A 17,850-nucleotide genomic window follows, 5' to 3' on the forward strand; every position below is an offset into this window, starting at 1 on the left:
AAAAAAATTTATAACTACCAGATTCTTCTTTCTTTCCTTTTTCTTTTTTCTTTCTTTTTCTAGTCCTAATTTCTTCAAAAGCAAAGTAATTCTTAGTTAGAAGTTATTATATTTTTAAGGAATTTTAACCGAGCATTTTATTTACAGTATGCCACAAGCAGCACATCCCCTTGTAACTCACTGATAAATATCCTGAGTTATATTTGTCCTAAAGATTACCCAAACTCCACTAACTATAATTTTACACTTTTAGGTCACTGTCATTCTGTGGCTACCATTCTCTTCTTTCATCTTAAAGGTTTAGTAAAGACATAGATAGAAGAAAAATTACTTTTTCTGTGGGTAGAAAATAATTAAATGCCTATGAAGAAGATTTTTTAACCACTTCTAGTTTAAGCCTTCTACAATATCTTTCCTAGAGAACCATATTTTATTTCCTTCCAATTGGTGTGAATTGAAGAATATTACCAGAAGTCTATGTTCCGTTTCTAACAAAGCATTATATTCCAACAATTAGCCTGTGTACGCTACTGCCAATTTTTTTGTAATATCTTTATTACTGAGATATAAAACAACAACAACTTTATCAGACCCTAAAAGGAAATTTACAAGTAGACAGAACATTTAGTGAACTAAATGTGGAGCTGCTTCTGACCTCGATTAAATCAAACTACAATTCTTAGAAGAGAAACCAAGTCTGCAGATGTGTCAATATAAGAACACACACCTGACTTTCACAGAGGTGGTGGCACTCTGAATAACTCTTAAATATTTCCTAATAAAAATTTAGAGGATCTGTTAGTGCACTGCGGTCTGTTTGTAGCATGTCTGACATCACTGCATTACTTCTATGCTCTGTTGCATATTTGTGTAGTTAGTTGCTGATACCCAAATAAAACTCACATTCTAGTTGAGTTTATTTGGAATTTAGAGCCATACTAATGGCATTAAAAGGTAATCGGTTAATACTCAACAGGCACCTCAACATCAAAAAAACTTTTATCTATGCTTAAAGCCAATATTCATTACATCAGTGAGAAACTGACTCAATACATACCCACCACTTCAACAAAGTAATAATAGGGCCAAGAAGCAATTTTCCCATGAGGTCCAAACAGAGAGGATATTTGGGGTAGTAACAAACCCCTTATGGAAGACTAAAGTTCTGATTCATATTTCTACCATGGTCCCCTTTTTCACCCCAAATTCATATAATGACATCAATTTAGGAGAAAAGGTATCAAAATGTAGCGTATGTTCATTTCAAATTCCTATGACAAACTACAATTAGGACTTATAAAAACAATGGCCTTATCAGGCACCTGGGTGGCTTAGTCGGTAAATGTCTGACTCTTGATCTCAGCTCAAGTCATAACCTCATGGTTCACAAGGTCAAGCCCATGTCAGGCTCTGTGTTTGGGATTCTCTCTCTCCCTCTCTCTCTGTGCCTCGCCTGCCCAGGCTCATTCTCTCTCTCTCTCTCTCTCTCAAAATAAATAAATAGACTTAAAAAAATAAAACAACCAATGACTTTTCTTTAGTAGTATTCTTGTATTTTTTATTAAGCTTTTTATTTTAATTCCAGTATAGTTAACATACAGTGTCATACTAGTTTCCGGTGTACACTATAATGATTCAACAGTTCTATACATTATTAATTGCTCATCATGATAAGTATACTTGTAAGCTTATATCTCTCTTTATCTTTTGTGTATTTACTGTATGTAAACCTTATGGTAACTCACAAAAGGTAAAGAGAAAGGAATATAAGTATACAACTAAAATCTAACCACAAAGAGAGCAAGGTAAGAAGAAATAGGAAATACAAAAATAGAGATAATTAACAAAATGGCAATAAGCACATATCTATCAATAATTACTTTAAATGTAAATGGACTAAATTTTCCAATCAAAAGACACAGAGTAGCTGAATGGATTAAAAAAACAAAACCCATCTATAGGCTGCCTAGAAGAAATTCACTTTAGATGTAAGGATGCACACAGATTGAAAGTGAAGGGATGAGAAAAGATATTCCATGCAAATGGAAACTAAAAGAAAGCTGGAGTAGTTATACTCTTATCAGACAAAATAAACCTTAAAACAAAGACTGTAATAAGAGACAAAGAGGGGAATTACATAATGATAAAAGGGTCGATCTACCAAAAAATTATAACATTTGTAAATATTCATGTATCCAACACAGAAACATCTAACTACATAAAGCAAATGTTAACAGACCTAAAGGGAGAAACAGACAACAATACAATAACAGTAGGGGACCTTAATACCCTATTTACATCAATGGATAGATTATCCAGATAGAAAATTAATAATCAAACATTGGCCATTGAAAAAAAGAAATAGCAAAGATTAGAGCAGAAATAAATGAAATAGACCCTACAAAGACAATAGAAAAGATCAATGAAATTCTGAGCTAGCTCTCTGCAAAGATAAACAAAGTTCACAAACTTTTAGCTAGACTTAATAAGAAGGAGAAAGAGGATTCAAATAAATAAAATCAGAAATGAAACAGGAGATGTTACAACTGACACCACAGAAACACATAACATTATGAGACTGCTTTAAGTAATCATATGCTAACAAACTGCACAACCTATAAGAAATGGATAAATTCCTAAAAACATACAACGTACCAACACTGAAACATGATGAAATCGAAAATCTGAATAGATCCATTACTAGCAAAGAGATAAAATCAGTAATCAAACCCAAGAAAGTCCAAGTCCAAGACTGGAATACTTCACTGGTGAATTCTACAAAACATTCAAAGATGAATTAATTCCAATCCTTCTCGAACTCTTCCAAAAAACTGAAGAGGAGAGAACTCTTCCAGACTCATTTTACAAGAGTCTGATTTGTAATCAGAATTACCCCGATACCAACACCAGACAAGACTGTTACAAGAAAAGAAAATTATAGGCCAATATCCCTGATGAACATAGATGCAAAATTCCTCAACAAAATATTAGCAATCCCAATTCGACAATACATTAAAAGGTTCATACACTGTGGTCAAGGGAGATTTATTCAAGGGATGCAAGGGATCTGCAAATCAGTTAATGTGATATACAACAGTAACAAAAGATAAAAATCATATGATCATCTCAATAGATACAGAAAAAGCATTTGACACAATTCAACATTTATTTGATAAAAACTCCCAACAAAGTGGGTATACAGGGAACATATCTCAACATAATAAATGCTGTACAGGACAAGCCCACAGCTAACATCACAAAGCTTTTCCACTGAGATCATGAACAAGACAGGGATGGCTACTCTCACACTTTTATTCAATATAGTATTGGAAGTCCTAGCTAGAGCAATAGGAAATAAAAAGAAATAAAACCATCCAAATTGGAAAGGAAGAAGTAAAATTGTCAGTTTTATGTCATTTGCAGATCACATAATATTATATATAGAAAGCCTAAAGACTCCATCAAAAAAAAAAAAAAAAACATCAGAATTTTAACAAATTCAGTAAAGTTGCAGAATACAAAATTAACACACAAAAATCTATTGTGTTTCTATACACTAATAATGAACTATCAAAACGAGAATTTGGGGTGTCTGGGTGGCTCAGTCAATTAAGCAATCAACTTTGGCTCAGTTCATGATCTCATTGTTCATGAGTCCAAGCCTGCATCGGGTTTGCACTGACAGTGCAAAGCCTGTCTGGGATTCTCTCTCCGTCCCTCTCTCTCTGTCCTTCCCCTACTGGTACATGCATACATTTTCTCTCTCTTTTGCTCTCTCTCAAAATACATAAACTTTAAATTAAAAAAAGAAAACTATAAGACATTAATGAAAGAAACTTAAGAAGACACAAATAAATTGAAAGATATTCCATGCTTATGGATTGGAAGAATTAGTATTGTTAAAATGTCTATGTCATTCAAAGGAATATACAGATTTAATATAATCCTTATCAAAATTCCAATGGTATATTTCACTGAAATAGAACAAATATCCTAAAATTTGAATAGAAACATAAAAGACTTTTAATGCTCAAAGCAATTTTGAGAAAGGGGAACAAAGCTGGAGGCATCATGCTCCCTGACCTCAAACTATATTACAAAGCTATAGTAATTAAAACAGTACTGCATTGGCATAAAAACTGATACACAGATAGATCAACATGACATAACAGAAAGTGTCGAAACAAACCTACATATATATATGATCAATTAATTTATGACAAAGAATCCAAGAATATATAATGGGGAAAACATTCAATAAATGGTGCTGGGAAAATTGGACAGTCATATACAAAAAGATGAAACTGCACCATTACCTTACACCACACACAAAATTTAACTCAAAATGGAGTAAGGACCCGAATGTAAGACCTGAAACCATTAAACTCCAAGGAGCAAAAATAAGCAGTAAACTTGACACTGGCCTTGGTGATGACTTTTGAATGTGACACCAAGGGGCGCCTGGGTGGCGCAGTCGGTTAAGCGTCCGACTTCAGCCAGGTCACGATCTCGCGGTCCGTGAGTTCGAGCCCCGCGTCGGACTCTGGGCTGATGGCTCAGAGCCTGGAGCCTGTTTCCGATTCTGTGTCTCCCTCTCTCTCTGACCCTCCCCCGTTCATGCTCTGTCTCTCTCTGTCCCAAAAATAAATAAACGTTGAAAAAAAAAAATTAAAAAAAAAAAAAATGAATGTGACACCAAAAGCAAACAACAAAAGCAAAAATAAGCATGTGGGACCACATCAAATTAAAGAAATTCTGCACAACAAAGAAAACCATTAACAAAATGAAAAGGCAATTTAGTGAATGGGAAAAAATATTTGTAAACCATATCCTTGATAAAGGGTTAATATCCAAAATATGTAAAGAACTCAATAGCAAAAATACAAATAATCCAGTTAAAAAAGCAGAAAATCTGAATAAACATTTTTTCAAGAAGAAATACAGATGGCGAGTAGGTACATGGAAAGATGCTCTACATCATTAATCATCAGGAAAATGGAAATCAAAACCACAATAACATCTCATCTCACACCTGTTAGAATGACTATTATCAAAAACACTAGAAATAACAATTGTTGGCAAAATGTGGAGAAGGAACCTTGGTGCACTGTTCGTGAGAATGTGAACTGGTACATCCATTAAGAAAACCGGTATGGAAGTTCCACAAAGAAATGAAAATAGGACTATAATAATATGATCCAGTAATCCCACTTCTGAGTATTTATTTGAGGGAAATGAAAACACTCATTCAAAAAATATATATGTACCCCCATGTTCATTGCAATGTTATTTACTGTGGGCAAGATATGAACACATCCTAAAGGTCCATCAATGAAAATGAATAAAGATGTAGCACGTATACATAATAGAATATTATTTGGCCATAAAAAAGAATGAAACTGTGCCATTTGAGACAACCTGAATGGACCTGTAGGGCATTAGGCTAAGTGAAATAAGTCAGACAGAGAAAGATAAATACATGATCTGTCTTATATGTGGAATCTAAAAAAAAATTTTTTAATTAAAAAAAAAACCTTGGGCGCCTGGGTGTCGGTTAAGTGCATCTCACTCTTGATTTCAGCTCAGGTCATGATCTCACAGTTCCTGAGTTTGAGCCCTGCATCAGACTCTGTACTTATAGTGCAGAGCCTGCTTGGGATCCTCTCTCTCCCTCTCTCTCTGCCCCTCCTCCACTCATTCTTTCTTTCTCTCTCTCTCTCTCTCTCCCTCTCAATAAATAAATAAACCTAAATAAAAACATAAATAATAAAAAAATACTTCACAAAAAAAACAACCCTAAGCTTATAGATAGAACAGATTGGTGGTTGCCACAGGTGGGGGACAGGAGGTGGGAGAAATAGTTAAAATATTTTTGCTTTTTTATTGTTGTTGTCTAACTAAATTGAATAAGAATTTTTAAACACCTAAGGAAATTTGAATAAACTATGGATAATCGTTAATAATAATGTATCAACATCAGTTCATTAATTTTAACAAGTGGGCTGTATTAATGTAAAATGTTACTAATAGGTGAATCCATGGTGGGGAGGAAGACTAATATGTGGACTCTGTACTATCTGCTCAATTTTTTTTTTTTTGTAAATCTAAAAACAAACAAACAAAAAAAAACAATGGCATGTCTTTTATTAGGTACCCACCCCATTTTTTTCATATTTGGAAGTCTGCCAATGAGCTCAGAACTAATTTATTCAAAGCCATTTGTTTTCTGCTCCATGTTCATTACCTGTGTACACCAATAAAATAGAGGCAAAAAGCTTAACATGATACACACCGCCCTTCTAGGTCAGCTAGTTCTCAATAGTTTTAGTAGTCAAAATATACTTGTTCAAATAGCTTCTAACCCGGAAATTATAACCAGAATGATTTTTTAGATGTTAAAAGATAGCAGCAAAAAAAAAAAAAAGGAGGAAAGTAAAAGGGGGTAGGAATATTAGAAAGGCATCTTGAGCTATAGGGAAAATGGACTGACTAATCATCTTATTGAAGCAATGAGTAACCTAGTTCCCAGGACCAACTCAAATACTGGAAACTACTGTGTAACTTTAGCCAACTTATTTAACCTCTATTGGCGTCTGTTTCCTAATCTGTAAAACAGGGGTAAACTGCAGACACCAACTGCTTTCTTTATCCCTACAACTGGCTAGGATCTTTTAAAATTTATTCCCTGAGCCAAAACCTCACCCACATGCCATCCGTTATTTTCCCTCCTTTTTCCTGTCTCCTTTGCCTCTGCAGAGAAATAAAATTAGCAGTCAAAATTAAACAAGCCCAGTGGGCAAGACAGCCTTTGGTTTAAGGAAAGGGATGGAGTAAGTTGTGTTAAATTGCTTATTTGGCCCCAAAAGGTTCATTGTTGGGATATTACCTCCCACAACTAGCTCCACTGGAATTTTTCTCAGGAAAATGGAGAACTGTTTTAAGATAGACATGCCCTTTAAGTTGGTCTCAAATCAAAATAAATTTAGGATATTCAAAAACACCCTACAGGATTTTCCCTGTGGAGTCTAAATAAATCACTAACCAAATTTTCCAATTTATGCTCTACTGCTAAATGGGACTTTCTAAAAAATCATGTTTTAATTTTTACATATGAAAAGGGAGTATAGTAGGTAAACTTCTTCACTATGTATTTTCACCCTCCTTTCTTCATGGTAGCATTCATTTTCTTCATAGAATTTAAAAGAATGCCATTTGGGAAAAGACTTAAAGAAGAAAGTTGAAATACAACCCAAGTTTCCAATAAACTAGAAAGTCAGCTAAAGACAGCACTATATACCTTGGTTAGTGTATCTTTTAAAATATAATTATTTTAAATTATTATTATTTTTGGGAGGCATTAACAATACCTCCCAAATGTATGCATATTAAACTGTAAAATCATGATTAGTTTTACACTTAAAAAATGCATTTCAGAGCTCCTTTAAATTAATAACTCTACTGTATTTAAAATATTATTAAATCTATAAAAATGTGCATAAAATATCTAGCAATTCATATACTTAGTAAATGAGAAACTGTATTAGTTTGTACACTGCACTGTGTACAATAGGCTGTCATTGTATATGAGGTTTTTTTTTTTTTTAAACAAGAACATCAAAAAATGTTCAGGAATAAGTTTTTAGATATTAGGAAGCCCTGTGGCATTCACACTATTAATACACGCATTGGATTTTATTTATTTATCATAAAGGTTTTTGTTTTGTTTTGTTTTTTAGAAAGAGACAGAGCGCGAGCAGGGGAGGGGCACAGAGAGAGGGAGACACAGAATCTGAAGCAGGTTCCAGGCTCTGAGCTGTCAGCACAGAGCCGAAGCGGTGCTTGAACCCACAAACCGTGAGATCATGACCTGAGCCGAAGTCGGATGCTTAACTGACTGGGCCACCTAGATGCCTCTATTTGCATTGGATTTTAAATACAAATACATTATTTTAAGACCAACAACAATGGCTATGTTATGTTATGAAATTATTGTTTCATGGCATGTCATTCAAGTAATCTCTTCCATCAAAGAGTTTAAACTCTCAAAAATAAAAATATTAACAAAAGAGTATTCACTTCAATGGATATTCCCTAAAATATTATGCATTATTAACATCAAACTTTACAATACTTAAAAAAAAATACTGGACTGATTAAGTGTGGCAAAATGGTTTGTTCCCCACAAAGGAAATGAATTTAAGTCCCAAAAAGTTTAATTAGCATTTAGTGGTTTGAACTTACCAAATAGAGGAAACGGCCTGACTCTGAAGGTTAACTGTAGAGTCAGAAATTATATATACTGGTGGTTAAAAGCACCGACTGCTATCAAATTTAGATTGAAACAGTTCAATCTCAGTTCTGCACTTACTAGATCTGAAATCTTTGGTAAGTCACTTAAACATCCCAAATCAGGCTTTTCTTCTCTGTAAACTGGGTTAAGAAACTCCTCATAGCAAAGGCATGGGAATTAAAGGAGATTCCACAGACAATGTTCTTTAACAGTTCAATAATTGTGATTATTATTACTACTTAGACCCCTTCTGATCATTCAGAAAACTTAAATTCTACCTCCGGCTAAAAGTTACTTCTCAGTGGCAGAATAAGAAAAAAATATATATCAATTTAGTTTACATGGGATAAGTAGTAGTTATTATACCATAGCAGTAATACACTTTCTGGCCCTCAAAGCTAGACATTATCATTTAACATAATAGGATCCTGGTAAAGATTTATTGATTAGGGAAAAATACAATATGATATAGTAGAAAGAGTATAGGCTCTGAATCTGGCTTTGATGCTTAACAGCTGTGTCAAACTGGCTATCAATGAGCTTCATTATTTTTTGTTGCTTTTGTCTGTCACAGAGACAGAAAACCAGGGTATACAACAAAGTCATTGGTAAGACTAAATTAAGCAATGTCTATGAAAAGTCCTCAGTAATTTCTCTTTGCCTTAATTCTGAGGTTATAGGGCAAGAATGGTAACTGTTTTTCAAGGCCAAACTTTTCTTACTCAGCTGTATCAACTTTGTCCTTCTATGTAAAATGAGATTAGATTTCATTAGGGAATATTGTGAATTATGAGAATGAATTCAGGTGCAATGGTAAATAATATACTCTAAAGACAATACACCCTAAAAACAAGAGCAGTGATTCCCAAACCTTGCAATATTATTAGAATCTATGAGATAGTTTTTTGTAAAATATTGATGCCCAAATCCATATCTAAAGATTCTGATTTAGGATATCTGGGAGTAGAACCTAGAAATGTGTTCATTTAGAAAGCCCCCAGCTGATTATGATGTACAATAGCCAAGGAAAGTAGCGTTTCTAACTCATGTGAACCAGATAGAACCCAGGATGCCTGAGTTCCATCCCAGAACTTTTAGAGATGGAGCTCAGAAATATGAATTGTCGCAAACACCCTAGGTGATTTTAAAGTACACTAAAGTTAAAGAACCACTAGACCGGGGCGCCTGGGTGGCGTAGTCGGTTAAGCGTCCGACTTCAGCCAGGTCACGATCTCGCGGTCCGTGAGTTCGAGCCCCGCGTCAGGCTCTGGGCTGATGGCTCGGAGCCTGGAGCCTGTTTCCGATTCTGTGTCTCCCTCTCTCTCTCTGCCCCTCCCCCGTTCATGCTCTGTCTCTCTCTGTCCAAAAAATAAATAAAAAACGTTGAAAAAAAATTAAAAAAAAAAAAAAGAACCACTAGAGTAGAGTCCAATACTACACTATCAAAAAGGTATATACAATTCTTCATATTTGGTTATTTTAAATTTTTTACCTTCTATTTTAATAAATTTATCACTGTCAAAAATGAACTTATGAATGATAGGTAAAAACTTTATCCAAAGAAACACTAATTTTAGACTCAAAGGCATTATCACTGTCATTATCACAGGTTTTTAAACCAAAACATAGGAAATACGGTAAACATAACATCCATCTCCAGAGCCTAAAACCAAGAAACACTACAACTAAGAAAGAGATGGCATCAGTTTCAGTGTTTTTAGAATCTATGTTTTTTTGCTTTGACTTAGGTTTCTATTATCTATCCCTTCTCTAATTAGAACAGTAATAATGATAAATATTATTAATATTGGTATAGGGCTTTACTATTTATGAAGAAATTCCATATACATTAACCATTTTAATCCTTACAATCCTACCTTGTGAGGTAGGAAGGAAGGGTAACATCTACTACTACCTTTCCACAAATAAGCAAAACAGCTTAAGCAACTTGCCCAAAGTCATATAGTTTGCTGATGTTTATGGTAATACATGGATTGAAATCCCAGATGTAAGTTCCATGCAAACATTCTGAAATTTAAATTTTAGCACTCATTTTTAAGTGTTACTTAAAAATCTTCAAAATAGCATGAAAGAGTCTCTGAATTGCAAATAGTCTATGGTCTCATACCAAAGCATGAGTTGATCTTACTATTTAAAGTTACTGTAATTTATTTATTCTACAGTTGAAGCATAGAAGGAAAGTGGAGCTCAAGTAACCAAAAAAAAAAAAAAAACAAACAAAAAAATTAAACAAAAAATTGGAATCCCCATAAGTTATAATTTCCCTGCCCACTTGCAGTTCAACCCTCTATGGAAAAAAAAAAAAAAAAAAAACCTTCCATGCCTCAGTTTCCTCTTCTAAAACATGGTATATTAAATAATACTTTCAAAGGATAGCAACTTAATTTTCAACTATACGGTACTTCAAAAAGCGTTAAACAAAATGTACAACTAGAGTAATACTACCAAATAACCAATCCCTACAAAAACCCTGAGTCAAAAGTACCTTAAGAGCAACTAGTCCAGCCTGCTCATTTTATGCACGGGGAACAGACCTAGAAAGGTCAAATACCTTACCCAAGATATCAGCAAATTTGTTATAAAGCTAAAACTAGAAATTAAGTATCTCTACCCCAAAGTCAACTACAATATATTACCTGTAAATAGGCAATGCAATCTCTTCTTATCAAAAAAGTCATTTTAATGTGAGAGAAAGTCAGTCTTTAAAGGGAAATTTGGAAAGGAGGTGGAATCAGAGGTGTTTTTTCCAAAGAGAAAAGGCCCTAAAATTATTTAAAACCAAAAAAAAATGAAAACAAAAATAACAAATAAGAAGTTATAAACCATCTGAACATAACCATTCATTCAGATCTCAAACATCTGAGTACCTCTGGGCTGAAAACCATAGAAAATTCTGGAGGCAGAAGGATGAATAAGACACACACTCTATCCTTGAGAAGCTCATGGTTTAGTTGAAAGATATGCTTACAAACAATACAAAACAATGCAAAAAAGTATTACAAACAATATAATGTGAGAGTGGTATTAGCAGAGAATATAAAAGTTGCTCTGAGAATATGCACAAAGGAGTCCCTCACTGTCTAGAACGATTGGGCTAAGGCTTTCCAAGTGGTAAGAATTAGGTGAGTATCTTGGACAATCCCTGCCCTCTTCATCCCCAATTCTAAATTGAACATCTGTGCCTATTATATCTAAAATGTTTTTAATACAAAGTGGGATGAGGGAAGGGGTAAAGTGCACACATAATTTCTCCTTGGGTAGCTAGAATTGCCAAACACACTAAAGCATGTATTTTTGTGCAGCTACTGCAAAATCAGAGCTTAAAACAATCTGCCAAATTTTTGCAAATGTCCTGTTCTTTCCTTTTCACTGGCTCATGCATCAGGGACACAAGGTGGCACTGTCGTGCTGACATTCATTTCAGGGCCCTTTCTAAATGGACAATTTGGAAAGAGGCAAAAGGCCCTACTGTGATAACTAAAACCAGAGTGGTAATACTGGCCTTCTGCTATGTCTACCAGCATTAATGGTGGCTGAGGAAAGAGTAAATCATTTTGTATTTCATGAACATCACATGATGCCTGTATATAAAAGAGAACATATTCTCTGATGGTTCCTACAAAATGTCATGTTGTGTGTTCATAGAAATGTCCAAAGGAATACAGTGTCCCTCTGCCAGTGGAAAGCCGTAAGTGAACTGTTTACCATGGGCAAGGCCGTGGACATGGACCGCCTCTCCATCTAGTGGCCAGTGGGAAAGAATGGAACCATAGTGTTCGCTTGGTTAAAAGCAGGCCTTTTATCAAACCAACCATAGGCAATTATGTCACTTTGTCTGACAAATGACAATTTGGGGTTTATTGCATTCATTGAATCATTAAACAGACCTAATAATACACTGAATTGACATCTACTTAAGCTAAAGACAACAGCAACCAATAATAATAATAATAATAATAATAATAATAATAATAAAGTACGTGGGCTCTCTCAGAGCAACTAAAATCCCTTTATTCTTCCATCATTACCAACTTAAACTTCTCTCCAGATGTTTATGATTTATAGTTAGAAAATGTAAGCAATATTGTATAGCTATTTAAAATAAAATTATACATTCTTTAAGATAAAAGAAAATCTGCAAAGGAGCTTTCCCCTTCATTTTATAGGCAAGGAATCTGAGGAATAGGGAGGTTATGATTTATTCAAAGTCATTATACTCAGGACTAGAAACCAAGCCTCCAGATTTAACCACTTTAAATCCTTTTTGGCATTAATTAATGCCTCCTGTTCTGCAGAGTAGTGCTTTTTTTTTTTTTTTTAACCACGCCATAGTGTTTCTCCCAACATGCTAGGAAAATAGTTTCTAAAACTTTTATTCACATATTTTGATGCTAGGTTGATAGGACTGAAGCTATTGTATATAAGTCCTTACACATCATCATATGCATGGGTATATTCTGAGGCTATTATAATAACATGCTTTAAAAAAAAACTAACCAATTAGTCACATTCATTCAACATTTAGAAAGCAAAGTGGGCAGGGAATAGAGTAGAATGTGCTAGTCAAACTCACTATACAGAAATGGTTTCAGAAAGCCATTTTGTAAAAAGAAACCTAAATCCATTCAGACTGACAGGAAGTTTAGAGTTGTTTTTTTGTTTTATTTTATATAAAAAGTATTTGATTTCATTTTAAGAGAGGAAACACACACACAAACTTACACTGTCGATCACTTCAACCATTTTAATTAAACTCATGATGCAGTTTTGCTACATGCCTTGGGAATGCTTTATTGGGAAGGTTTCATATCAAAACAAATGAAATCTGTCCACCAACTATGAAAATCTGGTCACAACTCCAAACCTAACACTTAAAATAAGACAAAAGGTATGAAGAAATCCTGGCAAGTGAATATAGAAGTATGAGATGTTCTGGCTTCCTCTTCTATGATCTTTTGGTGGCAACTTTGGAATCTTAGAGCGGAGGAGGAATTTAGCAGATCTACAGTAGATAGGTGTAGGAAGAAGGTAGTGCTGTTGTTGGATAGGCTAGATGGCTTTTACGGGGGGGGGGGGGGGGCGCGGGTTGGGAAGTCTTTTTCTTTCGCAATAAACATAGAAGCTTCAAAAGCACCCACCCCTCCACTCGCAGCTTTACTTGTATTCTTATCCCCATTTGCTTCCTAATCATCTCTATTCTTCTCCCCTCTTGAGATGAGGTGAGGCAATAAAACCACTGTTGATGTGAGGAATTCAAAAAAGTTAAGAACTATTCCAATTCTTTTTACCCAACTTACAGTGCAGGTGGTAGGTGCATAAGACCAAGAAGATGCAAACATTAGTCAATATGTGCAGACCCATAGTACATTTAATGTGCCAAAGAAATTGTGTAATGTTCAGTATTTAAAAACAGAAAAACCCAACACATAAAGCCACTCTTGCAACTCTATTTGCCTTGTTCCCGTTTAAACGTAAAAGAGAGGATAACATTTATACTGCTTAAATATCTTGGTACCTAAATAAGGTGTTTTTATTTGTTTACAATAGTAGCCTTACAGTTTTCATATAAATACATACATCTACCAGATAAATTACATAGCCTAGAACATTCATAGTTTTCTGCTAGCAAGTTTTTTACTAGGTTTTAATTTTGTACCTGAACAAACTGACAACTTTACTTTAATTTTCTCTCAGTTGCATTTCATTTACTGGAAAGAAGCTCAAACTATAAAAGGAATTTGCCAACAACAAATCACAATTTGATTACAACAGTAATTCAGAGAACATTTCTGAAAGAAAGGTAAAAATAGCAAATACCCAGGTTCATTTAGTAAAAAGCCCAAGGCTTCTAACCATTAGATACAATTAAAATTTAATTATTTTAAAGTCAAACATGGATTGTTAAAAGTTTAGATTAAGAATTTTCAAAAAAATACCATTATGTATGAGATTAATAATTATTGCCATTTTTAGTCTCAATTTATTGAACATTGGTTTAATTTCCAAAACCCTAAATCCCATTTAGTAGTTTCATATGTATTGAATGCAAATCTTTACATTAGTTTTTTAATATTGAAAGTTTTCAAATACTTAACATTATAACATATGTACATTAAATTCACGATACCTTGAGACCCACAGGTATTCAGTATCAAAATACTTCTAATATCAAGGAGGTAAACATATTATGCTATAATGACCACCCTTTCAATCAGTTTCAAAGGCTAACTATTCAGAAATTAATAATATCCCCAGTTTCCATCTAGTAACGAGATAGGTCAATGAATTCAGCCATTGCTCCTTGTCTCAATATTCCTACTTGGAAATCAGTAGCTAACTTTCTCCGAGTTAAAGCAGTTATAAAAGGGTTGCTTTGGTTAACTGAACTGTAAAACTGCTTGGCTGGAGTTTCACTTGAGTGTCAAAAGACTCCCTAAAGGTAAGTGCCATGCCCTCAAGTTGATTACTGTCAAGTGAACTGCAGAATCACCAAAGGCTAGATCCTGGAGTAGAGGAAAGGTTCTGAAACCAAAGTTAAGCAGAATTTGCACACCACTTAATTATTATCACAGTCGAACAGCTAGAGTGGCAGAAAAGCCCTTTTTTCTTATGGGCCCTTGAATGTTGTCCCCAGCATCTGTTGTAGTGGTTACTACATATACTACAGTAATGATAGATGGCATTATTTCCTCCCACAACCTTAAAAGCTTGCCTATGATAAAATCAGAAGTAAAAGAGCTCAAAGAATATATTTTTGATACATTAAATGTAATTTGTATCAATATTATTTGATGATTAAATGTAAAATAACTATGTTACAGGAAAACATAAATTCAGGCATTCTCTAGAATTTCTTGATACAGATATTGCCCTTGGGTTTTTGGTAAAGAATTAAAAGGATTTTACTAGCGATTTGACATTGGCTATAATCCCTGAGGATTCTGCGAAATGCCAGAAATTACTTAAGCAATGAAAATGCACAAAACATAAGTCTGTGAGAAAATTACACATTTCAAGTTTTGCCAAATACCTACGCATCCTATACAGAATTTGAAAGTTCGGAACAAAGAATCAAATGGTCAATGATACTCTAGTATCATTATAAATAATACCTAATGATTATACAAGGTAACCAAAATGGCTTATACAATATGAAAAAAAAAAAAAAAACATTTGAAAGAGTTGATTTCTAAGTTAATACTAATGCTTGCATGTATACACTTACTCAACTGCTAGGTGTTTATTGTCCTTGTTGTAGGTGAACTATATTTGATTTCCATAATTTGCTTGTGATAGTTACACAGCCATAAAAACAAAACTATTTAGATTTTCTTTTCAGCGCTATGCAACTTTTCATGCTAATAAGATTCTTACTGGTTAAGGAACTTGAGATGGATATACTATTTTACTTTTTTCATAGAAGTTCGGTATATTCTCCAGTGACAACTGTTTGTTAAAATGTATTTGTAAAGTGGCCTTCAAGACAAATCAGCTCTAATATCCTTTATCAATTTTAGACCTAAGGAGGCCACCCTTGAGACTGAAGAAGACTGGAACTAGCAGCATTCAAAGAATGTCCACATCAGTCCTTCCTTTGCCAGAAAGGATCACTAATTAGCAATATCAGCAATATCCACACACCTTGCCAGACCCTGGGACAACACATTTGCTCAGAGTCTGAACTTGGTTTCCTATGTGGTAGCATGGCCAGCCCCTACTCAGACTTGGGTAAGTCCATGAACACATCCACTGATCATTTCTGTATTTGTAGAAAGCCAGGACATGTGTAGATAATCACACAATTGGATATTTATGAAGTGCCAGATTTTATGAATACGGGAATTTGTTAATTAGCACAAGGACTAATCATTAAAATTCAAAAATAGATAAATAAACAGGAATGCCATTTATTTGTTCACATTTCAGAGGAAAGTATGCAGCTGTGATCCTTTTGATGAATGTAGACTTCTGGAGAAAAACGTGAAGAAGTAAAGTATCTGCAAGTTTTAAAATCTTAATGAGTAAAATCCAGGAAATTACTATATAGTCTTTATATTAAAAATAATCATAGTAATTCTTTCCTTAAGTTAAAAAAAAAAAGTTAAAGCCAATGTGTGCTTAGCATTTGAATTATACTGTCTTGCTATTCCACTGTGTTTGGTCCTTTCCAAGGAGCCAAAGCTAATTTTTACCACACAGAAGTTAAAAAGCACACACACGTCACTCTGTACCAAATTGTTTTAGCTGTAGGGCATGGCAAAGCATGAAATAACTGCTTTAGAGCACTTCCTCATGTGGGTGTGTTAGATAACTGTCTGCTTCAATATTAAAATGAACCCCACTGTGACCTGACCAAGACATCAGGGCTCTCAATAGTCTTCATGTGCTGATAGGAAGGGGCCACCATAACCAGTAAGGCTACTTAATGACTTTTCCGGCACCCGATAGACCTGCAGTGACACACACCTTTCAGCTTTCCAAAGCCCCATCTAGCAGAGTACACTGGTTTTAAGTTTACTTATGCACATTTTACGATGTTCTGTACTATACAGACTTTGACAGTCCCTCCCCAAAGAGGCCAAGATTATTTTTCATACTAAAAATATTTTATACCTACTGAAGGCCAACAATTATAATGCAAAGGAAAACATACGCACATTCTAAAAATCAAGCCAACCATAAATATGACTAAATTTTTGCTTTCTTATATTCTTTCTAGAAGGTTAAGATAAATTTTCATCTCCTAAAAGCCTGTCCATTTTTTGTTGGCTTCTCATTAACATAAATATACTTAACATGAAATTTTTAAAATGTCATATCTGCAAAGAATCTGTGATTTCTTTACCCATACCTGTGTGAGAATATATACTTACTTTCACATATATGCACACAGATATCTCCACACATACACATAAATAGAGAAAGAAATGTTGATCAAGAGATACATGAAAGATTTCTTAAAAAAAAAAAAAAAGGTAGAATTTCAGATAGTCCTCACAATGTTAATATAGAAAATGACAGGTGCATGAGACATGCACACTTTTGACATGACACTTTTTTGTTTTAAAACAAATTTTTGGGTCAAGAGTTTGAAATGGAGAAAAATCACATTTGAAACAGTATATACTATGTACCATATTAACATGCACTTTCAATAGACTCCCCCAAAAACTTTCCCTTTAAATCTTTGGGGGAAAAAACCTCTGACAGGACCTGAATGTACTTAGTATTTGTTCTGCTCTTGGTCAAAGCTGTCCTTTCCAGTTTAAAAGACACTTTAGGCAATAGAAGCAAATTAAAAGTCTCCAAATAAATTTTTAAAAAGAAAGGGGAAAAAAAAGACTTTTAGCAGTAAAAGTTCACCACCCTCTTGGAATAATGGATTTTTAATAAACATTTTACTAGGTTTGAACCTTGAGAATATGTTTGGGAATCTGCTCTAGCGTCCCAGGTGGCTTAAGAATATTGCTTTATGGACTTCTTTGTGTTGTCAGAGAGGCCTAATGGAATTAAAAAAAAAAAAAAAGTCTGCCACTTCT

General features: G+C 34.2%; 1 protein-coding gene and 1 long non-coding RNA gene across 41 annotated transcripts in view; one reads left to right on the forward strand and one right to left on the reverse strand.

Moving 5' to 3' along the window:
• ZBTB20 (zinc finger and BTB domain containing 20) overlaps positions 1–17,850 on the reverse strand; it is a 789,483-nt gene that overhangs the window by 726,050 nt on the left and 45,583 nt on the right. The gene's annotated exons all lie outside the window — the stretch shown is intronic.
• LOC109503454 overlaps positions 1–17,850 on the forward strand; it is a 30,853-nt gene that overhangs the window by 1,756 nt on the left and 11,247 nt on the right. Inside the window, exon 2 of the long non-coding RNA XR_002162431.3 lies at positions 15,829–16,039. This is a non-coding gene — a long non-coding RNA (uncharacterized LOC109503454). The remainder of the gene's footprint in view (positions 1–15,828; positions 16,040–17,850) is intronic.

Source organism: Felis catus, chromosome C2 (assembly GCF_018350175.1).
Source record: "Felis catus isolate Fca126 chromosome C2, F.catus_Fca126_mat1.0, whole genome shotgun sequence".
NCBI lineage: Eukaryota > Metazoa > Chordata > Mammalia > Carnivora > Felidae > Felis > Felis catus.